This window comes from Penaeus vannamei, chromosome 18, assembly GCF_042767895.1.
Source record: "Penaeus vannamei isolate JL-2024 chromosome 18, ASM4276789v1, whole genome shotgun sequence".
NCBI lineage: Eukaryota > Metazoa > Arthropoda > Malacostraca > Decapoda > Penaeidae > Penaeus > Penaeus vannamei.
In genome coordinates this window covers 28,207,129-28,218,648 of record NC_091566.1, presented here as the reverse complement: position 1 = coordinate 28,218,648, position 11,520 = coordinate 28,207,129, and the positions used below count along the sequence as shown (strand labels likewise).

Sequence of the window (11,520 nt, the reverse complement as noted above, 5' to 3'; positions counted from 1 at the left end):
TTTGGTCGTTTTGATATTCTTCTTCTTGGGAGATTTATGTCGGTTATGCAACTTTTTTTCTTTCTCCTTCTCTCCAGTACCTCTCCCATCCTTTCGTATCCTTTCCTTCTCTTCTCCCTTCCTTCCTTCGTTCAACCTACTAAATAATTTTGTTGTTATTGTTATTATTATCTTTTTGCCTTCCTTCTTTCCGTCCTCCACCTCTCTCTCTCTCTTCTTCACTATATCTCTCTCTCTAACCTCCCACACTTCCTCTTTTTTCCCTTCTTTCCACAATCCTTATTTGATTCCCTTCCTTCCCCCCTTTTCCTCTCCCTTCCCCTCCCTCCCTCCTTTCTCTCCCTTCCCCTCCCTCCCTCCCTTCTCTCCCTTCCCCTCCCTCCTCTCCCCCTCTCCCCTCCATCCCTCCCTCCTCTCCCTTTCCCCTCCTCCTCTCCCTTCCCTTCCTCCTTCTCTCCCTCCCTCCCGCCGTCATTCAACTCCCCTGCACCTTTGATTCATGTTCAAGCGGAGGAAATTACTGTCAGAACAGACAAGTTTCCGACCGACTTCAAAAGGTGAAACTTAATGAAAAGATATATTGGGAAGAGTCAGGCACGTCTTTGCTGTAGGAATTAGATTCAAAATTATCGACCTTGAGGCAAGATGCAATTAGAAGCTTTTGTTTGGACATTGATAAATAATATTCGTAAATAAAAAGAAAGAAGATGTAATTAGAGGATTTGGTTTGTAAATTGATAAATAAAAAGCCAAAGCCAAACGAAGATCGGTTTTACCTTCAACGTTACACTTATATCTACGATAACACGGCCTTAGGATGCAAAATACGGAAAAAGTGAAGTTGTAGGCATATATCATAAAGATTTATGAAATGAGACTCGCTGTATGCAATAAGTCACATGTCAGCGGACATGAAGTTTGACTGGAACACTAATCATGTCGAGACTGCCTTTTGGGAAATCAAATCTTGTAAAATGTTCCCGCGACTGTGAGGCCGCACCGAGGTTGTTTTTAATGGGCTTTGGAGGAGGAACGGGGAGGGGTGGGGACTGGGGTCGGGGAGGGGTGAGGGACCTGGGGTAATGGGTGGTTGGAACGGGGGAAGGGGAGGGGTGCGGGAGGGCGGGGAATGGGGTGGTTGGAACGGGGGGAAGGGGTGGGGGAGGGGGGGATTGGGTGGTTAGGATGGGGGAAGGGGGTTGGGATTGGGGTTTGGTAGGGGTGAGAGCGGGGGGTGATGGGGCCTAGCTCTCGCCGGGATTTCGAACGCGTCAGAAAAGCCTTGTCTCCGGGACGCAGTCCTGCTGAGTGGGATTATGCCGAGGTACGAAGAAGGAGGAAGAAGAGGAGGAGGAAGAATGGGGCGAAGACGGGAGGCGGGAAGTGCCAGTTCCAGGTCGCGCTGTTGTTATGTCATCGGCGGAGGAGGAGAAAGGGGAAGGTTGAGAAGAATGCGGGTTGAAAGGAAGAGATATGGGTAGGGTAGATGTGAGGGAGAGGGAAACGATAAACTGAGAAAGAGATGGATATACAGATAGAGAGGAAGGAGTGTGCCTACAAAGAAGAGGAACAGAGGAAAAACAGCTTAAAGATGATAGAGAGCGAGAAAGAGAGGGAGAGTGCGAGTGGGAACAATAGAAAGGACCCAAGTTAACACTTACCGCCGCAGGCAGCGCCACCCAGCCTTCACGCCTGTCCGCCCGCCCGGAAGGAAGGGCGAGAGCGATGGGCGTTGGATGGGTTGACAGCGAGAGGAACAGGAAAATATCCGAAGGCAACGTTGAAATATAAGGAGAGAGAGAGCCAAAAGAGGACAATAGGGAATTCATTTTCGTTTGTGATCTTTGGGGCTTGATTCTTTTTGAACCAGAAAATATAGGATGGATAAAGCTAAAAGAAAGAACTTGCCAATATCCCGAGAGTAAAGCGTTCATGCGATAGGAAAAGAGAAGTATTCACATCAAATGCAAACATATTTTATCTAATACAGGCCAATAAACCCGCATTATATTGCTTCTGAAATGACCGTTCAAGAACCATGTGCGCGGCATAAATTGCGAGCAAAACTAATTCCGTCTTGTGTAATCGACATGAGTTACGAGCGAGCATTCCTCTCGTACGTGCTTATCCAGAATTCGGAATGAGCTTCGGGATTTCGTTATAAATCAATATTAGTTTTACTCCCAGGACCTTTCATTTTCCTTCTCGAATGACCTCCAAGAATTCCGACGTTGCTGGTTACACAACAAAACCCGGAAATAGTAATCTGCTTTAGAAATGGCCGAAAGTTTACACTGTATTTCGACGTTTATCGCTCCTAACTTGCGGGAACTGAGAAAACTCCGGATATATGCTTGATTCTAGGGAGCCAGCGAGGAAGGGAGGAAGAGAGGTGGAATGGAGAAGTGAATAAACAAGTGGAATTTAATAGAAATATAAAACCACGTGAAAAAAGTTCTAAGCATAAATGATCAAAGGCGTTTGATATTTCTCGACGGTTTTCTTGGTATGTCGCTTACTTAACTTGATTTCCCTTTTGTTACTATAATTAGTGTTATTCTGTTGCTATATTTATTTCTGTTGTTATTACAGTTATTATTGTGAAAATTCGCAGACCATGACGCTTACATAATTGAATATAATACACTATGCATGCAGTTGCTGCCACATCTGGAGTCTTGCGCTGAAGTTAATTAATCTTAATTTGTGATTTATCTTATCTAATTGTTTATGCACATCCTACGTAATAGTTATTGATGATTTTTCATTCCCTCCGAAAGAAAATGTTCCCTGAAATGGGTCATATTTAGTTACGCGAATCTCTTTAGGTTAATCATTATTATCCAAGCGACACGAACAAGCCCATAAATGCCTGTCAATCAGAGGACAAGGAAAGCTGGGTAAGATAGGGGGGTTGGGGTAAGCGACCGTTGCCAGTGTTATGATTATGACAAATTATGCGACGGTTCATGTCAATTTAGCGAGCTTCTTAACCCCTCTCGCACCACCCCCATGAATCCCCCCTCCTACCCCTTACCCCCTACCTCCCTCCCTCCCTCGCCGCCGCCGCCCAACCCAACTTCCGGTCTCCGAGCAGCAGTAGCGGCACAACAGCAGAAACAGCAGCAGGAGCGTGAGCAATTTAAGGCTTAATTGTGCTGTTTCCTTCCCGGATCAGCGCCCCGTGGTCAGTCGTGTCATTCGATTATTTTGATAGCAGGGAAATGGGCGGTGGGCGGGATCAGAGGAAACCGAAAGAGGTGGCGTGCGGGGAGATGCAGATCGCGGGTGGGTGGGCGTGCGTGCGGGCGTGCGTTACGTTGCGCTTGGTGTGGAGGGAAGGAAAGAAGGGGGAAGGTAGAGTAAGGGGTGGGGGTGTTTGAAGTGGAGGACAGGGAGGAAAGAGATTCAGGGACGGGGTGAGACAGTCGGAGAAGGGATTGGGGAAACGAATTAAGATGAGTAGGGTGTAGGACGAGAATATATGTTTGTGCAAAACAGAGTAAATACGTTAGGAATAAGTAAATAAGTGTGTTAGAGAAAAAGAAAGCGAAATAGTGAGGGAGGGAGGTAGGGAAGTAGGGAGAGAGAGAGAGAGAGAGAGAGAGAGAGAGAGAGAGAGAGAGAGAGAAAGAGAGAGAGATCTGGAGGATGTCGAGCTAAGAATAACCAACCCGATTCTGTTCTCACGGAAGGGAGGAGGTCAGGAAGGGGAGCGATCAACCATAGGAAAATATTATCCTGATAATTGACTGATAAAGGAGGATGTGCTGGAGGCATTAATTACGCAGCCCGGATCCTGCTGCACCCCCTCCCTCCCTTTCCCTCTCCCCTACCTCCCTCCCTGTCCCTCTCCCCCTATCCATCCCCTACCCCTCCCCGTGGCTCTCCCTGCGCACCCCCACACGTCCCTCCCTCTTTGAACTCTCCTTTTCTCCTTCGGGGCATTGGCTACGCGTCTCAAGTGATATTTTCCGATTTCTCGGAGATTATTCTTTGAAAAAAAGAGAGAAAAGTATAAAAAAGACCAGAAAGTCCCATGCAACTTCTTTCGAACTGCGAGTAATTTTCTTGGTCAGGCGATGTCAGAAGAAGAGTAGACGATAAAGAAGGGAAAGGCAAGGGAGGTAATTACGCTTTCGACACCCTTATGCGGTTGGGTCTTCCCTCCTTATCTTTGGATAAGAGGACACGAACGAGGAGAAAGAGGAGGAGGAGGAGGGGGGGGGGTACGGAGCGAAAGTAGAGAAATGGGCCAGAGGAGAATTTTCGCGCGCTGGTCCGAACCGAGAGTGTCGTTTCGAATCCATTTGTCCAGCTGATTCGAAACGATGATCTGCGAATCCGCTCCCTTAACTTCAGCTTACGAATCCCACGATTATTCATTCACCTCGCTGATTCGAACCCATAGTCTTCCGAATCAGTTGAGCATGATTGAACCTCGTCCATTCGAATCGGGAGTCAATGAATCCTTCCGAGAGGAAATATCCGTCTCAATGATTCGAAACGAGTCGACGAATCTCGCGGCTCGTGGAGACTGCTTCACGGGCGGCCGAGCGAAGCAGATTTCCATTTCAGCGGCGGTGGAGGAAATAACGTTCTCGGCGGACGTTGACAGCGGTTAAGTCAGCGGTTAAGACAGGTGCCGGAACTTCGGGGGGCGGGGGAGGGGGGAGCTTGGGGAGGAGGAGGGGTAGGCGAATATAATGAGTAGGCTCCGGTTGTTGGGTGGGGTGCGTTCGGTTGGGGTTCGGTTTGGGAGGGGCAAAGGGGGGGGGGTGGATGGTGGGAATGGTAGGAAGGGTGTAGGAAAGGGAAAGGAATGGAGAAGGACGAAGAAACGTATGATCACAAGATAATACGTGGGAAGTGGAATGCTTTCACAAATAAAAATACAAAATAACTGTAACTATCCCGCGTTGCCGCCCCCTCAAAGAATAAAAGAAAAGGGAAAAATTGAAATAGTGATTAAAACTTCAAGGATTTCCCACAACAATTTGCGAAAAGGCGGCGAAACTTAGAAACTCGGAAACGTGGAAACTTGGCCAGAGTTTCCAGGGCGGTTCAAGGCGGCAGCAAATCTGAGAAGACGCTCACAGATCATTAGTTTCTGTGAGTGAGTGAGTGTTACTGATGAGAGGCCACATTTCGAGAATCCTTGGAGAAGTCCTTTGCCAAATTGGAGGTCGTGGATCATGTATGAGGGAAGGATAAGGGGGATGGGGGAGGTTGTTTTAGTCGAGTTACTCTTTGTTTCTCTCTTTAATTTGGGTTTCTCTCTATCGCTGTTTCTCCTTTTTTTCGAGATGGTGAATTTTGATTAAGAATGTCAAGTACAGCACACGCACGCACGCACGCACGCACGCACACACACACACACACACACACACACACACACACACACACACACACACACACACACACACACACACACACACACACACACACACACACACACACACACACACACACACACACACACACACACACACACACACACACACACACACACACACACACACACACACACACACACACACACACACCACAACACACACGTAGACACACACCAGGTAGACAGATAAATAGATGCAGAAAAAAATCTAGTTACACCTCACACCCCACACCACCAATCAAATCATTATCAGCGCGCATGACCGCAGCAGAGACAGATAAAAAAACGGATTATAGAAAGAGTATTCACAAAGACAAGAACACCTAGATTACACCGCTATGTCAGAGGAATATCAGCCTTCGCGAACCGAGAGGGATGTCGATTTATTCGCCCGTGGGTCGAGCAGGTAGCGAGGATCGATGGTCCGGAAGAAGAGGGAGAAGGGAGGTGTCAAAGGGAGGGAGGGGAAAGGGGGAGAGGGGAGGGAGGGGACAGGGGGAAAGAGGGGAGAGTGTCAGACATCAGAAGGGGGAGGGGGAAGGGGAGAGGGGGAGGTGTCAGGGAACGGAGCATTAGGTGGGAGAGAGGTGTTGAGGAACGAGGTGTATAGGAGGGGACAGGTGGTAGGGTAAGGGGAGAGAGAGGCGAGAGGTGTAAGGGAAAAGGAGGGAATAGGGGAGAGGGGGAGAGGTGGGAGGCAACAGCGGGGAAGGAAGAGGGAAGAGGGGAGAAGTGTCAGACCACAGTGGGGGGGGGGGGTGTTGGAAGGGCTGGAAGGGACAGGAGAGTGATGTCAATTACCAGGGTGAACCGGGCAGGTGAGAAATGATCCTATAGACAGGCGATAGATGGTAATTTAAAGACGGGTTGACAGGTAGATAGGTTGCGTCATGCGGAGAAGGGTGTGTGACAGGCGCTTTTTTATGCTTATTATTTTCACGTCATTCACGGAAGGGGTCGGGTGAATTATTATTGAAAGGTAGGGGAGACGCTGAAATAAAGCCAGTATAAATTATTTAAAAAATGGTTAATGATAAATATGAATCGCTATTATCAATATGAAGATGAAATTTAAATTCAAAAATATGTAGTCAAAAGATTAAGAAATTACAACGAGAAGGGAGCAATACAAGAAGCAGGAAGCAAGACAAGGAAGCAAGACAAAGGGATAAAAGCAAGACAAAAGGATGATGATAAGAGGGAGAAGGCAAGGCGAAAAGAAGAAAGAAAGACAAAGAAACGGAAAAAAGCTAATGAGAAGAACAATAAGAGATAGTTGAAAGCAGCTGCTGTTAAGAGGTCTTGGCAAGAGGATATGGGAAATAATAGGAGAAAATGAAGAAGATTATTAAGTAATTAAGGAGGCAAGATCTGTCGGGGATGGAAGGAGGGAAGAGGGGTGGGAGAAGATAATAACGTCAAGAGAGCAAAGTTCAGTGAGAATGAGTCTATGAAGTGGAAAGAGAGAGTGAGGAAAGACGAGAGAAGAAAGAAAAATGATGGAATTAAATTGAAAGGAGGGTTAAAAGAATGAGAGAAAGAGGAGGAAGGGTAAGAGGCAGAAAGTGGAGACGATGACAAGGGGAAACGATGAAGGAAAGTGCAGAAGAAGAGAGAGAGAGAAATAAAAGGAGAAAGATGAAAAGGGGGACGGCGAATCTAATAAGAACGGGAATTAGGGAAATTAAGAAAAAGAAAGGGCAGTATCGTAAAAAAAGAGGAACTTAAAAGACGGAGAAAATGAAAGAAATATAAAGCTCATTTGTAAATTTCCGGTTGTAATGAAGAAGAAGAAGAAGCAACTAATAAAGAAAATAAATAATGATAATAAAAATAGGAAGAAGAGAGGAAAAAGTAAAGAAAACGAAAGTAAAAATGTATACGCTGGCTTGTAAATCTCCCGAGGTGACGAAGAAGAAGAAGCAAAAAATAAAAAAATTATCAATAATAATAATAATAATGATAATGATAATAATAATAATAAAAAGGAAGAAAGAAAGGAAGAAGTGAAGAAAACGAAAGTAAAAATAAGAACGCTGGCTAGTAAATCTTCCGGCATAAGGACTGGGAAATTTACAACCGTCGGCGAGTAATGAGTAAAATGTGCAGCCAGGTGTGAAATGACGGCCGCAAAACCGCGCTCTTTGCCTTGTGCGGTTGCGATCGGGTCCGCAGCGGCCGCCCGTCCTGGCTCGCAACCTTGGACAGCCTTGCAATACGCTCGGGTGTGTGTTTGGGTGTACTGGGCTAGGAAGGGAATGGGGTCTGTAGTTCGTAGTTTTGCTTTTGTGTTTCTGGGTTTAGGTGCACATTTAAGCGTACGTGGACAGGTGGGATACGCAGATAAGTCTTGCACAAGTATATGCTTATACACATACACACGCATCCGCGCACGCACACGGACACGCACGCACGCCCATGGACACACACACGCGCGCGCACACACACACACACACACACACACACACACACACACACACACACACACACACACACACACACACACACACACACACACACACACACACACACACACACACACACACGCACAAATATGGACACATACAAATACGGATACATACACACACACGGACACACAAATACGCGCACACAAAACCCCGCACACCGCAAACAAGGCAAACATACAATTTCGAACTTTATCATCTGTGAATTTATGCCTCATGAATTCGGCCGCAGTTGCCAATGCGTGTCATTTCATTTCATTCGCGAATTCTATTTCCACCTCCCCCCCCTCCCTCTCTCTGTCTCTCTCTCTCTCTCTCTCTCTCTCTCTCCCTCTCCCTCTCCCTCTCTCTTTCTCTTTCTCTCTCTCTCTCTCTCTCTCTCTCTCTCTCTCTCTCTCTCTCTCTCTCTTTCTCTTTCCCTCTCCCTCCCTCCCTCCCTCTCTCTCTTTCTCTCTCTCTCTCTCTCCCTCTGTCCCTCTCTCTCTCTCTCTCTCTCTCTCTCTCTCTCTCTCTCTCTCTCTCTCTCTCTCCCTCTCTCCCTCTCTCCCTCTCTCCCTCTCTCCCTCTCTCCCTCTCTCCCTCTCTCCCTCTCTCCCTCTCTCTCTCCCTCTCTCTCTCCGTCTCTCCCTTCCTCCCTCTCTCCCTCCCTCAAAATCTCGCAAGAGGAGGGACGGGGAGGGAAGGGGGGGGGGGGGGGCTTACGGCTTCGTTCCTACTCCGTGCTACTTGTTGCCTGATCCGACTGTTTATGCCTCGTGATTAAAGTCCCGAGCGAAAGGAAAGTCGCATTTTGTAGGCGTCGGAGGCCAGTTTGAAGGAGGGAGGGGAGGAGAGGGGAGGGAGGAAGGGAGGGAGGGGAGGGGAAGGGAGGGAACAGAGGAATGGAAGGGGGTGAAGGAAAGGTAGGGAAGAAACTGGAGAGAAAAGGAAGGGAAGGAGGGAAGGAGGGAGAAGATAAAGATGGAAAACAGTGAAGAAGAAGAAGAAAATAAGGAATCGAACGAGGAGAAAGGGAGGGAGGGGTCTGATCGCTTAATGTCAGTCTGTTTATTATGGCGACGCTTGTACATCACGACGGAAATGCTGTTATTGCGTATGGTTGACTTGTATTTCTTTGCCGTAGTTGCCGGGGAGGGGGGTTAGGGGCGGAGTGAATGGAAATTGTTATTTTGGCGTTGAAAATGAGGCCAAAGGAGGAGAAGGAGAAGTTTTATTTGTGTAGGAATGATATGAGTCATGCTGGTTGTTCTAATCTGCATAAAATCAGAGCAACGTCAGATGGGATTTGACACGCACAATCACATACACTCATCTAGCTCCGTGTCTGGCTGTTCTGCTGTTCCTCTCTCTATCTCTCTCTCTCTCTCTCTCTCTCTCTCTCTCTCTCTCTCTCTCTCTCTCTCTCTCTCTCTCTCTCTCTCACACACACACACACACACACACACACACACACACACACACACACACACACACACAAGCCCTCGCGCGTGCGTACGTGATAAGCGTGGCAGCCGCATCAGCAAACAGCAGCAGCAGTCATGAGCCTCCAAGGGCTTGGCAGCAGACGGAAGTCGAAGGGGATCAGGGGTAGTTAGGGCCATGAAGTCTAACTCCTCACGTGGGTGTTGTTTCGAGTTGTCAAAGGCTGCTGTCACGTCAGGCTTAAAAGCATATTGATTGGCCAATCCCCCTCCCTCTCCCCTCCTTCCAGTGCCCCCCCCCCCGCCTGTCTCGGGTTTAAAACGCCAATGAAGCTTTTGGGTTTGTTGGAGGTTATTAAGCTTTGATAAAGTGTTGATTTCCACGAAGTCAATACAAGTCGGGCTTGCGAGATCAGAGGCGCCTCACGTGTCGTTGGTTCTTCAGGATATTTTCGAAGCAACGGGGATATTACAAGTCCCTGTGGCCTAGATCTTCTTTGTGGGACTTTTACGTCATGGAATGATCGTCTGTCACAGGATTGGGCTTTTGAAGGAACCATTAACAACGGGAAATATGTTGTCACACTTTAAAGGTGTCGTTTCTAAAACACGAATCATACGTGGTGAACCTTGGTAAGGCAATCATGCTGATAAACGAGGTTTTATACATGAATAGCTCCCTTGATGTTGTTTCGGGCCTTAACCGTGATTTATTTTATTATTTAAAAGAGTGTGTTGAATTCAGCTTGAAATTTAAGTCAAATCTGGCTGGCCTTTCGTCTTTAACGTTTTGTCAAACTTCTCCATTTTCGTATTTCTAAAAGTTCCTTCGAGCGACAAGAATGCTGCTTATTTGAAGCAAGAAATTAGATTACGATCTCGTATTTTCAACGCTCGTGTCGAAAACCTTAGAATTTCCGCGACAAGAAAAAGATTTCCGCGAACATTCTGAGAAATGTTCCGGCATATTCAGCCTCGCTTTCGAATGCCGTTTTGGAAGAGGATGTTGGTCCACCTGTTCGCCAGCCGCGGGGGACGCTTGAAAGGATAGGACAGCCGGTCTTCGGCGGTTGAATTCGGCCCTCTGAGGATATCTGGATTTCAGCAAGAGAAAGGAACGTTTAATGAATGTATTCCTGACCGAGAATGCCAAGGATGATGCAACTGAGGCAGACTTGGGGGGTTGACACGTGCAACTCGACCTTCCTCACACGCACGAAAAGCCCGTATCAGGTGCAACACACACACTCGCGCAACAGCAGAATAAATAACGCCCATCGAGCTCGCCGCCCTTCACAGTGTCACAGTAAAAATGACACCGCCCCCACCCCGCCCCTACCTCCCCCCCATGCCTGACCAGCCCTCCGGATGTGTGAGTCACCCATTCTGCCACCCACAACCGGACAACCCCATGACCTATGACCATACCTCCCCCCTCCCACCCCACTACGACCCCCTCCCCCTCAATTGGCCTATAACCCTCCTTCACTCAAAGCCGCCGCGACGTACTGACGGGGCCCAGTTGGTGCCCGAAGCTCTTGATCGATTTTAGTACATGATGTAGAGTGATGGAGGTGGAATCAGCGTTTGTACTTCGGCTTTCTCTCTGAACAACCAGTAACGCGGATGAACCGAAATCAGTGGAGGCGGCTCATCCTTAACGGCGACTCCTTATAGAAGAAAGCGGATAAATTGGATAAATAAATCGAAGAAATTGAATTCGTATAGATGAAATGCGGCCTTAAAACTTCCTCTCATCAGATTTCCTTGCAACTAGCACTAGCAAGAGAGGCTCATAGTGCGGCTGGTCTGCAACCTGGACGCTCGGACGGTTGGCAATGGTTCCGCTTAACCCGTGTATCAATTAGCAATAAAACCGAAAATTTAGGCGATAAATCATGCAAAAACTTAATTGAAAACAATGGAAGCTCGCTTGTTGCACAAGCATTTTGCTTGTTGATGATGCAATGGAAGAATTTTATTTGGAGATACTGAGATATTCATTAGTAGTAAATAAGGCATAAAACCATTAGATAAAAGCTGTTAAAGAACATAAGGTAAGAAAAATATTACTTTGATGTTCTTTAATTGTTCTGGATGGTGATGATGATTATAATGATGATGATGATGGGAATAATAATGATGATCATGATAATGTATTAATGATAATGATTATGATACTAATAATACAAATAATAGTGATAGAATAATAGTAATAATAATGATTATCATTATAATA

General features: G+C 47.0%; 1 long non-coding RNA gene across 1 annotated transcript in view; it reads left to right on the top strand.

The window, feature by feature from the left end:
• Nucleotides 1–2,287: 2,287 nt before the first annotated feature.
• The window catches only part of LOC138864737 (uncharacterized), a 38,672-nt gene continuing 29,439 nt past the window's right edge, over nt 2,288–11,520 (top strand). The window contains exon 1 of the long non-coding RNA XR_011399234.1: nt 2,288–2,506. This is a non-coding gene — a long non-coding RNA (uncharacterized lncRNA). The remainder of the gene's footprint in view (nt 2,507–11,520) is intronic.